We start from the raw sequence: 12760 nt of genomic DNA on the forward strand, positions 1-12760 counted from the left end.
CCTAGGGTGGCATTTGAGGCATTGGACCACCAGCCAGAGTGAAGTTTTGGAGCCTGGGATGTGGCTGACGCTGTCGAGGGTGGAAGCGATCTCTGCGTCTGTGCAGTTGCACGCATGCACGCTCACAAGCCAGGGCAAAGTGCAAGGGGGCCTGTGATGCCTTTCTGTCTGCAAACCCGGGCAGCTCCCGCTATTAGCTCCCGATATTCAGAAAGGCTTCCCTTCACAGCAACTAATGTGGGACTGTCCCTTTTAAAGATGTCCTGCGGGGGGCGCCTGGATGGCTCAGTCGGTTGAGCGTCCGACTTCGGCTCAGGTCACGATCTCGCGGTCCGTAAGTTTGAGCCCCGCATCGGGCTCTGGGCTGATGGCTCGGAGCCTGGAGCCTGCTTCCGATTCTGTGTCTCCCTCTCTCTCTGCCCCTCCCCCGTTCATGCTCTGCGGGAGTGCCAAGCGAGTATGAAGTGAAGCAATAGCAAAACTCTGCTCACGGGAGTGACGATGCTGATTTTCCAGACGTTGTTAATGTGCCCATAAACCACATAAAGAGCAGCGATGAATGGCAAAGGGGAAGAAATTAGGAAAGACAAGGATGCTTGGTACGGAAAATTGAAATAGAAAAGGTGAGACTTCAGTAACTACAAGTCAAGTCTGCACCTTTGAGAGTAAGTGGGCTTCTCCGCAGCTTGTTCTCTGCCTGACAGTTAATTAAATAGGGAATTTTAAGACTGAAAACTCCCCTTCATGTTCAGGGCTAAGTAGTTACTAAAGTCGAATTACAAACTCTGTTGGCAATGTCACGACTTTTTTTTATTATTTATGCTTTTTCCTGTATCATCTCTGTGATGGCTTTTTCTCCTGTCTTCCTCATCTTAATCTTAGTTTGACATTTCATCTGCTTTTCTTTTCGCGTGTGGGCACTTGATGCCATGAATGATTATATCATTTCATATAAAAAGATAACTCAAAATCCGAAGATATCCCTTCGAAAGGATTATAAGGTGTACTTCATGTCGAGAGAGGAGTGTCCACTGCACACATGCCTTTGTCAGCTTTTATTTCCCCCTTTTGAAGGGCTACACCAGATGAAAAAATACCAAAAATGATACCCCTGTTCTCACACATGTGAAGATCCAGATCGCTTATAGGATGGGGTGGACAGTGCAAGTGTGCTTCCTGGCGAGCCATTCTCTCCTTTGCCCTAACCAGTGTTCAAGATCTGTGTGTTCTGAGGTCACCGTGTTGCCCTGAAACCCCAGGAGTGGGAGGGGTATGTGACCTGAGCTGAGCTCGTCTGGCACATGCCACCTGCTGATCACAAGGATGGTCAGGCAGACTGGTGATCCAAGCCGACCCTAGCCTAGCGAATGTCGGGACTGGATGGTAATGCCAGAACAAAGGCCCTTCCTTAAGAAGGGAGGATATAGCCACTGCTGGCCTCCATGCAACCCCGAGAGGAGAACACTCCCAAGACAGCCTGTGTTGAATGAGCAGAGCCAAGACATGGAGAGAAACTGGGTCCTTTTGTCATTTGAGCCTGTGTCGAGCTTTATGTGAAACCTTGAATTGGACAGTTCTGTGGTTCAAGCTATTTAAGTTGAATTTTACTTGTGAGGGTATGTCTTACACAAACATGCCCCAAACCTACCTGAAAAAGCAGCCTTTCATGTCCATCCTCGAAGGGATGGCTGGACCCAAAGCACACATCCTGAGAGAGAAGTAAGTTCTTGTTACTCAAAGGGACACTCTGGACAGGCAAAATCAGCAGATGTCCTCTCAAGCATGTCAAAGTGATTTTGTGTCTAGCAGAAAGGCTTAGTGGGCCAGAAATGAGCCATATTTTTGCCATCCTGCTCTAAAACCCAGGGATTATTTCCTCCAATTATGAGACTTGTCATTGGTTTGTTCAGACGTAATGTTATCCCAAGAGCTGACTTTTCAGCATCTTGAAAGTTCTCTGTTGTAGTAATGGAGAACATGAATGCTGTGAAATATTAATACTGAAAGGGAGTACCTCTGTAATGGTGCATCATCATGACAAGATGCACCCAGAGAGCAGGCTGAGAGGGATCAGAGATCCCTTTGTTGGGTGACATCAGTTAGACGAATGAGCAAATACAATGGGATGAAGTTTTCGTATTATGCAGTTACCAGTCTCAAAGCTATTTCTATCCACCCCTGCCTTCTATCCACACAGGCTTCCCAGGTAAAGAGCATGTGAATAGCCCTTTAAGTGCTTCCGTACAAGTTACCTCATTTGAGCATCACAAAAACATTATTAATAAGCAGATATCCTTGGTATTTTCACTTAACATGTGAGGCTCAGGCCATAGGACTCACTCAGACTTGCTGGTGGGCAGCAAAGTGGGGACTCAGGGCCAAGCACTGGCCCCTCTGCTGGTGGCCCTGTGCTTCCCCCAGAGGCGGCCAACCCATGGCCTGTGCCAACTCTGCGGGCGAGTTTGATACGCAGTTTGACAATTTTGAAAGCGTACGAGACTGTTCCATCACCACACACCCTGGTCTCCCTCCGGAGTGTGGCGAGAGCCATGCTGGCTGCTTTACGACAATGATGTCGATGGAAACATTTTCTCTTATATTTTACAAATCACTGTCTTTATGGACGGTTAGGTAGAAGGTGGCACATCTGGTGTTTGTGTCTCACCATTTTACGTTTCTGTTTTTTTCTTTTGAAGAAAAGAGACCCTTGAGTCTTTTTTATTTCATGTTTAACAAAATAGGTAGTGCGTTAGTACAGTCTTTTTCTGTCCTTTCTGGTTTCTCTTAAGGCTTGGAAAGGCTGCTTTTTTCAACGTTTTTTTTTGTTTTTTGTTTTTTGTTTTTTTTAATTTTTGGGACAGAGAGAGACAGAGCATGAACGGGGGAGGGGCAGAGAGAGAGGGAGACACAGAATCTGAAACAGGCTCCAGGCTCTGAGCCATCAGCCCAGAGCCTGACGCGGGGCTCGAACTCCCGAACCGCGAGATCGTGACCTGGCTGAAGTCGGACGCTTAACCGACTGCGCCACCCAGGCGCCCCGGAAAGGCTGCTTTTTATAGCCAGGATGGTAAGGGAAATGTAATGCACATTTTGTCTAATAGACTTAAAATAAGTTTTGCTTCACTTTTCGTCAACCGAATTTACATTTTTATCGGGAAGAGAGTTTATTCTGTAGCTTCATTATCACTTTAATCGGCTGGGCCAAGAAATAAGTTTCAGAAGCAAACCCACAATGATCTGTTTTCTAGATTCCGTTTTATTTAGAGGAATATAATCTTCTTATAGCACAAAACAAGAATAAGATGACCTAATAAGCGCCCTGACTTTGGATTTGTACTAGTTTACGATCAGCTTGTTGGCCAAAACTTTTATAGACTTTTTTTTAAGTGTATTTTTAGAGAGAAAGAGCAGGGGAGGGACAGAGAGCTCAAGACAGAATCCCAAGCAGGCTCCATGCTGTCAGCACAGGGCCCCACATGGGTCTGAACCCACGACCCGTGAGATCATGACCTGAGCCAAAACCAAGAGTCAGCCGCTTAACCGACTGAGCCACCCAGTTCCCCCTATGGAGGCTTTTTTATTTGTTGTTGACTAACTAAGCTTGCTTAATTAAATAGCCCCCATCCCATGCCAGAGCTACCTGTCTCAGGATTGACAAGGACAGAATTAACACCCAGAGGTCTGAATCCACCTTAGAGTCTTTAGAATGATTGTTTTCATCTTTCACCTCTTGCGTACCAGCACCCCCCACAGGTTCTCCGGCGGTCCCCAGTGTTTTGTGGTGCTAGCTGGAGGGCCCTGGGATCTCATTAGCACGGATTCTTTCACATCGTCGGACTCTGTTCAAAGGGACACAGGATGTCCTGTCATAGCTCAACTTTTCTAATTTAGAATTAGTTTACAGTGGGTGGAGCATTTAATGTCCATTCAACTAATCCACCAAATATTACTATCACAGCTTGTGAAGTTACAGAGACCCACATTTGTAGGGTGTTAGGCACAAAGCCCGGCACAAAATAACAGCTCAATAAATAGCATATAATTATCTCCATGGGTGGTGGCCCACTTGACTCCATTTCATTTATTCTACTTAGTATTTCAGACCTTTTCCATCTTGGCCCTCATTAGGACATGCAGTACCACACTTGTTTAGATGAAGAAATTCATCCAAGAAAGGTTAAGTGACTTGCCTGAGGCCACCCAGCTCTCTGCTTCTGAACCCCCAAATCCTCTCTGATGTGTGCGCTCTGCTGGCTCATGCTTTTAGGCTGAGCAGAAACCGACTCTAATTTCAGACTTGTTTCATATTCTGTTGACAATTACATCGCCCATCTTGCCATTTATAGCTTTGACTTTATAGCTTTGGGAAGCACCTTAAAATATAATTGCAAATGCTCTCCCCATCCAAATGTGTATGTTCCATGCCTAATAATGAGGCTCTTAAGTGGTGGCATAGGAGAGCAGCAAGATGATAGCTCATGGGAAATGAGAAATCTGGGCAAATGGGATCTGGTAATGGACTTGTCAGTGACACCATTTTTCTGATCACTGGTCCGCGGTTACGTTGGCACATTTTGTATTTCGAAAGGCACAAAATGTCAGGCCGTTGCCCAAATCCTGGTTAAGATTTTGATTATTTTGCAGAATTGTAGCAAAGTAACTCAGGAGTGACTTTTTAAAAACTTTATGTTTGATGTTTCTGTCCTTTGTTTGCAAGTGATACTTGCTATTGGTTGTAGATCTGGCAAAAAAAAAAAAACAACCAAAAAAAAACCACACAAAAAACCCCAAGTTTTTCTCTCCTATTGCCTCAGTGGTTTCATTGCTCTATTCTTGCAGTAGAAGTCCCAACCGCCACTAGATTTGAGACGCATGTGACATTGGCCTATGTGCTTGGCTGCTCTTAACTGAGAGCATTCATTCGCTCATTCATTCGTCAGACTTTTCCCAAGTACTGACGTGCATGGCAGCAGAGGGGGCGAAAGGAACACAAAAGTGAGGAAGATATGGTCCTTACCCTCAGGAAACTCGAGTTTCGTGGAGGGGAAAGACCTAGTTTCAATAAACAGCAATGATGCGAGGCAGAACGGGATGTCAGGGCAAGGAACAAAATGCCAAGGGGACACCAGGGACTGACTCATCTCCACGTGGGCCTCTGGGTAAGGTGTCACAATGTGAATCCCGGCTAGATCTCCAGGAATACCGGGGAATTGGAAAAGTGGAGATGGGAATTGGCAGCCAGGGCAAGAGAGAAGGTGAGCAGGGTAGACATTCCAAGACAGAGGGCACGAGATGAGAGAGGGTGGAGGTTGGTTGACCATGAGGAAAGGTGCAGGGGGGGGAGGTGGTGGGTCTGGTCACAGAGGGCCTAGGAAGTTCTGCTGTGGAATCCGTACCTATAGGTCAGTGAGGGGCTGTAGCTGGGTCTAACAACCAATCCAGTTGGGTTTCTTAGGTTTCCCTCTCAACTCCCGTCTTTGGGGATGAGTTTGTCTCTGACCCCCAGTTCTCTCTGGCCACTAGCTGCTCCTCGGGAACAGGCCCTTCAAGAACCCTCTGAGATGAGCCCCAGCCTTCCCCTGAGCCGGGCCTGCTCTGCCTGCTCCAGGAGCCCAGAGGGAATGTGGACAGTGCTAATCACACCAGGGTTACTCCTCCTTCTCGAATTTTATCAGTTCGTGCAAACTAGGGCTCTTCAGGCTTCATAAGGGTTCCAGGCTAGATCAGTGTTGGCACAGAATGAAGTTCCCTAACTAGGCATGCTTACAGGAAGTGACCAATAGCTCTCCTTCTCCCCAGAACTGCAAACATTCCTGATGAATGAACCTGCTGAGTGAATCCCCGAAGAGAGTCAGCTCGGGGCAGTGGACAGAACTGAATCGGGAAGAGCCAGCTTGTCTATGCATCGGACCTCGTCAACCCTTCAGTCAATAGTGCATTTGCTAGAAATTCATCTGCTTTGTCTATAACGTCAAAGTATTGAGTAGAGAGATCCTCAGGTCCCTCGGCTCTGTGATCCCTCAATGATTTGGCCCAACTATATCTGTTAAACCATGCATTAGATAGGTTTCTCTGGGTTTTGTCACATGTAGAATGGAAAGTACTCGAAGCAATTGCGTTAACTTTGACAACTTCGATCAATTCATGGTACATATAGACGCTCCCTACCCGTGGTTCTAACAGGGTGGAGGAGCAACCGCCCCACCCCCTGCCCCTGCCCCCTGCCCCCCAGAATGGCTGGGATCATTTGGCAGACATTCCCACCCTCCACCTCCCATGGCTTCCCTGCCTCACTGAAGTTGGCCTTGCCAAGGGATTTGCTTTGGACTCTGACATAGGACTGGAGGTGAGCCAAGGACTTAAATGTGCTTGTGCAATTTGGCTTGTCTTTTACCTTTTGGTGATCCACCAGGAGAAGACAGTGCCCCAGGTAACTGCTGTCCCTGCGGCCTAGTCCCCAAACAGACGCGCCTGGAGTCCAGCACAGCTCACGGGCGGCCTGAAGCAGAGACACGCGGCTGAGCCCGGGCTGCATCGGCTGGGCCAGGGTAGACCTGCGGGCCCGTGAACCTGAGAGTTAGTGCTTGATGTTACGGGCCCCCGAGTTTCGGGGTGATGTGTCTGTCACACCGTATCCTGCAGGGAACGGCCGCCTAGTACCCACCCGGCAGAGGACTGCAGGGTCCTTGTTATGTCGGGCTGAGGGTTAACCGCAGAAACGAATCAAGTGTCGTAAGCAGTACTTGGACTTGTTATCGTTACTGTTCATCTCACGTTGAACTTGACTCTCTATCTCTCAGATGCAGACTGTAGAAGCCCCCTTAGTGGGACTGGGAAGGGAAATGTTGGATTAACATTTCTGGGTTGATTAGGCAGGACGGATGAAGCCACACACTCTGTGTCGATGGAGAGAAGACAGAAAACGGGGGGTGGGGGAGGGAGGGGGGACAGAGAGGCAGGGAGGACACGAAGGTAAGGTGCAGGGGGCGTGTGTCCATCCCTTACATCTGTCTTCTCGTTTGGGGCTGGGCTCCGTTGCTTGCTCACCTTTGGGAAATCTCAGAGGCCGGCCGCCTCCTCTCTGTGCCACCAGGGGACAGGTGGGGGACTCGGTCCCTGTCCGCACCCGTTGGTTAGCACCTGCTGCGCCCGCTACTGGCTCACTGGGCACCAGGGAGAGCTTGTGTATTGCTGAGGTTTCACGGCTTCTTTACCGAAGCTTCCGGAAAGTGTGCCAATGCCCTGCAGATGCAGAGAAGGAAGGCGAGGAAAAGAGCGCAGAGCCACTGGTCCACCTCCCCCACTTCCGGGGGCGGCGCAAGGAGCGGTTCTCCGGGGTGGGCCTTCTGAGGGTGACCCGCAGCGAGGGGTGCCTGCCCTCCCCGGACCCTCACGGGCCTCGCGCGCGTTCCCACCTGCCCAGTGTCTGGCTCCCCTGTCCTGGAGCGATGCCGCCCCACACCCAGAGTGAGGCAGCCGGGCTCCCCGAGGTTCTCTGGAACCTTCAGAATTCCCTGCTTCGGCTTGCAGGTGTTGCCCGAGTCTGGAGTGGAGCGGGAGACGCTCTGGGTCTGGGCTGGGGGTGGGCTGGGGACAGCGGGGCCTCCGCTCTGGGAGGGGCTCTCACCCCCGAGAGGCCCAAAGACAGACACGGGCCGCCTCTCACCAGAGACCACCAGCCAGAGCCCCGTGAGGCAGGTGCTTTCCCCCGGTTAGAGCGACTCGGGCCGGGGTTCGTGAGAAAAATCGGTCGTTAGCAAGAATTTCCTTACTGACCAAGGAATTTAAAAAGGGGTGTCATTTTTACATATTTTTCCCCATATGAAGGTTCCTAGCTTGTCACCTGTTAGGAGGTGTGTGTACGTGGTGTGCAGTGTACGGGGGTATAGACATGTGCATGTGTGATGTGTGTGTGGTGTGTGTGGTGTGTGTGAGTGTGGTGTATGTGTGTGCGGTGTGTGTGCTGTGTGTGGGGGGGTGTGGGGGTGTGTATGCTGTATGTGGTGTGTGGTGTGTGTGCCGTGTGTGTGTATGTGTGTGTGTGTGGGGGGGGTGTTTGGTGTGTGTGTGTGTATGTGTATTGTGTGTGGTATGTGGTGTGTGGTGTGTGTGCCGTGTGTGTGTGTGTGTGGTGTGTGTGTGTGCACGGTGTGTGTGTGTGTGCTGTGTGTGTGTATGTGTGTGTGCTGTGTATGTGTGTGTGTGTGTGTGGTGTGGTGTGTGGTGTGTGTGTGTGGTGTGTGCCGTGTGTGTGTGGTGTGGTGTGTGTGTGTGGTGTGTGCCGTGTGTGTGTGTGTGTGTGGTGTGTGCCGTGTGTGTGTGTGTGGTGTGTGGTGTGTGCCGTGTGTGTGTGGTGTGTGTGTGTGTGTGGTGTGGTGTGTGTGTGTGGTGTGTGCCGTGTGTGTGTGTGGTGTGTGTGTGTATGTGTGTGTGTTGTGTGTGTTGTGTGTGGGGTGTGTGTGTGTGTGGTGTGTGTGCCGTGTGTGTGTGTGTGGTGCGGTGTGTGCCGCGTGTGTGTGTGGTGCGTGTGCCGTGTGTGTGTGTGTGTGTGGTGTGGTGTGTGTGTGTGTGTGGTGTGGTGTGTGCCGCGTGTGTATGTGTGTGTGGTGTGGTGTGTGCCGTGTGTGTGTGTGTGTTGTGTGTGGTGTGTGTGTGTGGTGTGTGCCGTGTGTGTGTGTGTGTGGTGTGTGGTGTGTGCCGTGTGTGTGTGGTGTGTGTGTGTGTGTGTGTGTGGTGTGGTGTGTGTGTGTGGTGTGTGCCGTGTGTGTGTGTGGTGTGTGCCGTGTGTGTGTGTGTGGTGTGTGGTGTGTGCCGTGTGTGTGTGTGGTGTGTGTGTGTATGTGTGTGTGTTGTGTGTGTTGTGTGTGGGGTGTGTGTGTGTGTGGTGTGTGTGTGGTGTGTGTGTGTGTGGTGCGGTGTGTGCCGCGTGTGTGTGTGGTGTGTGTGCCGTGTGTGTGTGTGTGTGTGTGGTGTGGTGTGTGTGTGTGGTGTGGTGTGTGCCGCGTGTGTATGTGTGTGTGGTGTGTGGTGTGTGGTGTGTGGTGTGTGTGTGTGTATGTGTATGTGGTGTGGTGTGTATGTGTGTGTGTGTGGTGTGTGGTGTGTGGTGTGTGTGTGTGTATGTGTATGTGGTGTGGTGTGTATGTGTGTGTGTGTGGTGTGTGGTGTGTGGTGTGTGTGTGTATGTGTGTGTGGGGTGTGTGTGTGTGTGTTGTGTGTGGTGTGTGTGCCGTGTGTATATGTGTGTGTGGTGTGTGTATGTGTGTGTGTGTGTGTGTGTGGTGTGTGGTGTGTGTGTGTGTGTATGTGTGTGTGTGTATGTGTGTGGGGTGTGTGTGTGTGTTGTGTGTGGTGTGTGTGCCGTGTGTATGTGTGTGTGTGGTGTGTGTGGTGTGTGTGTGTTTGTGTGTGTGTGTGTGGTGTGTGTGCCGTGTGTGTTGTGTGCGGTGTGTGTGCCGTGTGTATGTGTGTGTATGTGTATGTGTGTTGTGTGGTGTGTGTGTGTGTTTGTGTGTGTGTGTGTGTGTGTTGTGTGTGGTGTGTGCTGGAGAATGGTGAGGAGGCAGCTAAGCGGGTGGGGTCCAAAGGGCTCACCCGTCTCTCGGGCGCAGGCGGAGAAGCTCCACCTGTTTACACGTCGAGACTCTGTAGGATTTAGCTTCTTTTCTCCGCACCAAGTGTTCGTCCCGCTGACGCTGACGATGTGGGGGAGGTGCAGCCGGGGGAGCACGGCGCTGGGCTGACGGGCAGCAGCGGTCCCTGCCCTCCCTGCACAACAGGACCCGACTTTCTTCAGGACACGGTGGGCCCGGGAGGGGGGGGGGGCTCACGTCGAGGATTTAGGGAAGGCTTCACGATAGAGGTCGTGTTGAACGGAGTCGACTTTTCATGTGTAGGGGCGTGTGCGCGCGCCCATGTGCACCGCACTTCAGAGTTGCAAAGCATTTCCATGTGTATTTCCTCATCAAATTGGTGTAGCGACCGTGAACGTGGTGTGTCATCATCCCCACTTACCACCGAGGAAACCGACCCTCAGGCGGATGGAGGTGACATGTGCAGGTCATCCGTTGTGTCCCCACGGGGGCCGGCGCCCCAGCCCTCAGGTCTGGCCACAATCCCTTTTCCTGCCATGAGGGAGAAGCAGCCACCCAAATGCACGTAAATCGGAAGAGTAGAGGGGACAATGTGTATTACAATTGCTTGCATCTCTGTCTGTGCAAAGAAGAAAATTAAACTAAAAAGGTTAGTAAATGGGAGGAGAAGGAGAGTGTGGTGGGCAGAATTCTAGAGACGTTCCGTAGGGACACCTCCCTTCTCGTTTCTTCGGCTGCTCTAATAATTGCATTGACATAAGACAGGTTAACAGGAGAAAATGGAAGCCCACAGAGCTGTGAGTCTCAGAGAAGTGACCGGAACAGTCTGCTTTTATACCTTGTAGACAAAGAAACAATTATTTGTGAAGATTGACAAAATATGGGAGTTTGGGCTCAGAGTAGCAAATTAATAAAGAAGCAACAAAGTTGGTTTATACAGTCTTCTCAGCCTTGAATTCCCTAACTCTGGTGATAAGGATGCTTTCTACCTCCCAGTACAGGGTGGGTGACCTCACATGGGAAATTTATTTCCTGCTTTCAGGGGGGACAAAGGACGGTCAGAGTGTCCTTCTTGCCCTGATGTTTTTTAAGTAACTTTATTATTATTATTATTATTATTATTAAAGTAGGCTCCATGCCCAACACGGGGCTTGAACTCATGACCCTGGGACCAAGAATCGGATGCTCTACTGACTGAGCCAGTCAGGTGCCCCCTCTTAACTAACTTTAATTCAAAATAATCAATGTTATCTAAGTGGCATATTTTGGGTGACCTATTCAGGTGCCCAAGAGTCCCATTCCCTGGTTACTCAATCAAACACAGATCTAAGTGGGCACCTGGGTGGCTCAGTCAGTTAAGCGTCTCACTTTGGCTCCGGTCATGATCTCACGGTTCGTGAGTTCAAACCCTGCATGGGGATCTCTGCTGTCAGCACAGAGCCCACTTTAGATCCTCTGTCACCCCCTCTCTCTGTCCCTCTCCTGTGCATTCTCTCTCTTTGTCAAAAATAAATAAACATTAACAAAAAAAATATCCACAGATCTAGTTATTGCTGAGGGGACTTTGCAGATATAACTAAGGTGATCCAGCCAGCTGACCTTAAAATAGGGACACTACCCTGATTGTCCCAGTGGGCCCAGTGTAATCACACAGAGCCTTAAGAACAGCAGAGGAAGGCACAAGTTTCAGTTGGAGAAGTGAGGCAGAAAGAGAGGCCAGAGAGATTTGAAGGGCTGTTGTCAGCTCTGGAGACGGAGGGGAGGCCAGAGCCAAAGAATGCAGGGGCGGGGGGGGGGGGGGGGGGGGGCTAAACCTGGGAATGACCCTGGCCCAAAGCAAGTAAGGGGGGGGACTTCAGTCCTACACGGAGGGGACTTCTGCCAACAACCTGAGCGAATTTGGAAGTGGGCTCATCCTCGCGGCCCTGCGACACCTCGACTGCAGCCTTGTGTGGTTTCTGCCGCCACAGAGAACCCGCTAGGCCCAGACTTCTGCAGAGAGAAGCTGAGGCAATACATTTACTTGTGTTGTTTTAATCCGCTGTGTTTGCAGTAACTTTAATCTGCTACATTTGCAACAATAGAAAACGAATCCAAAGGGGAGTATGGAGAAGAGGAGGAGGAGGAAAAAGAACCGAAAGCCAACTGCCTCGCTACCACGGAACAATCCTGCGTGTTTCTCGCCGGCTGGCAATGGGACTCCCTGGGTAGACGACACTAACCACCTTCCGTGTGGCTTGAGCTCAAAGTTTCATGTTTGGCCTCAGCGTCAGGGTGCTGCTTTTTATTTATCTTCGAGGGTAGGGAGAGTTTATCTGAATCCCCTGTGATTGTGAGAAAGTATACTTTCCTCATTTAAGAAAGTCACGTTGTGCCAAATGCACTGATGTTTAAGGTGTTCTCTGGGATTAAACCCTCCGTGCGGACTAATAGTTTGGTTTCAGTTGTGGGGGGAGGAGATAACGATGTGCCAGAGGAGCTCATGAGGCAGCCCGGTGCATCCTTTATGACTGCCATGAGGTCTGGGAGCCATCTGACCCAGTTGGGCCCAAACAGCGCAGCCGGTTTGGGCGTCCATGTTTGTGAGGAGCTCTTGGTAACCTGTAGATGTTCTTACAACTGCACAACTCCATAGGGCTCTCAGCCACAGAGGCTGCTGTCCTTGATTTTTGAATCTACTACAATGTTCCGTTTTGTCGGAAGGATCTCGGCCCCTTCATCCTTCTAATATCAGGAAGGTGGAGGTTTCCGGTGTGGTCTTACCTGTGCCGTCAGTGCATGTGGGATTATGGTGAACACAGTTCCCTGAACCAATGGGGGAGGTGAGATGGGGACACATGCATGTCCGTGGGCCCAGGGAGGGGGACCTGTGGAGGCAGCCACCCTGCATAGGCACTGCCCTGCGGATGGGCCGACCCTACCCCAGAGCCATGGGGTATGTGCTGGTGGACAAGCGCTAGAGGGCACTAGAGAGACGGCAGGGAATGGCGGGGCGGGGGCACCCAGGCTCCTCTGAAGGACTCAGACACCTGCCCCCTTAAATGCCTACCTGCATTCGTCGTTCTGTGTGAGCCAGAAAACTTCAACAACCAACGGAGAGGTTTACAGCCGGGCCTGATCGTGTCCCTAACTCTCAGTCCGGGGAGCAGACGTAACCAGCCGGAAAA

The sequence above is a fragment of the Prionailurus viverrinus genome, chromosome D4 (genome assembly GCF_022837055.1).
Source record: "Prionailurus viverrinus isolate Anna chromosome D4, UM_Priviv_1.0, whole genome shotgun sequence".
NCBI classification, from domain to species: Eukaryota; Metazoa; Chordata; class Mammalia; order Carnivora; family Felidae; genus Prionailurus; species Prionailurus viverrinus.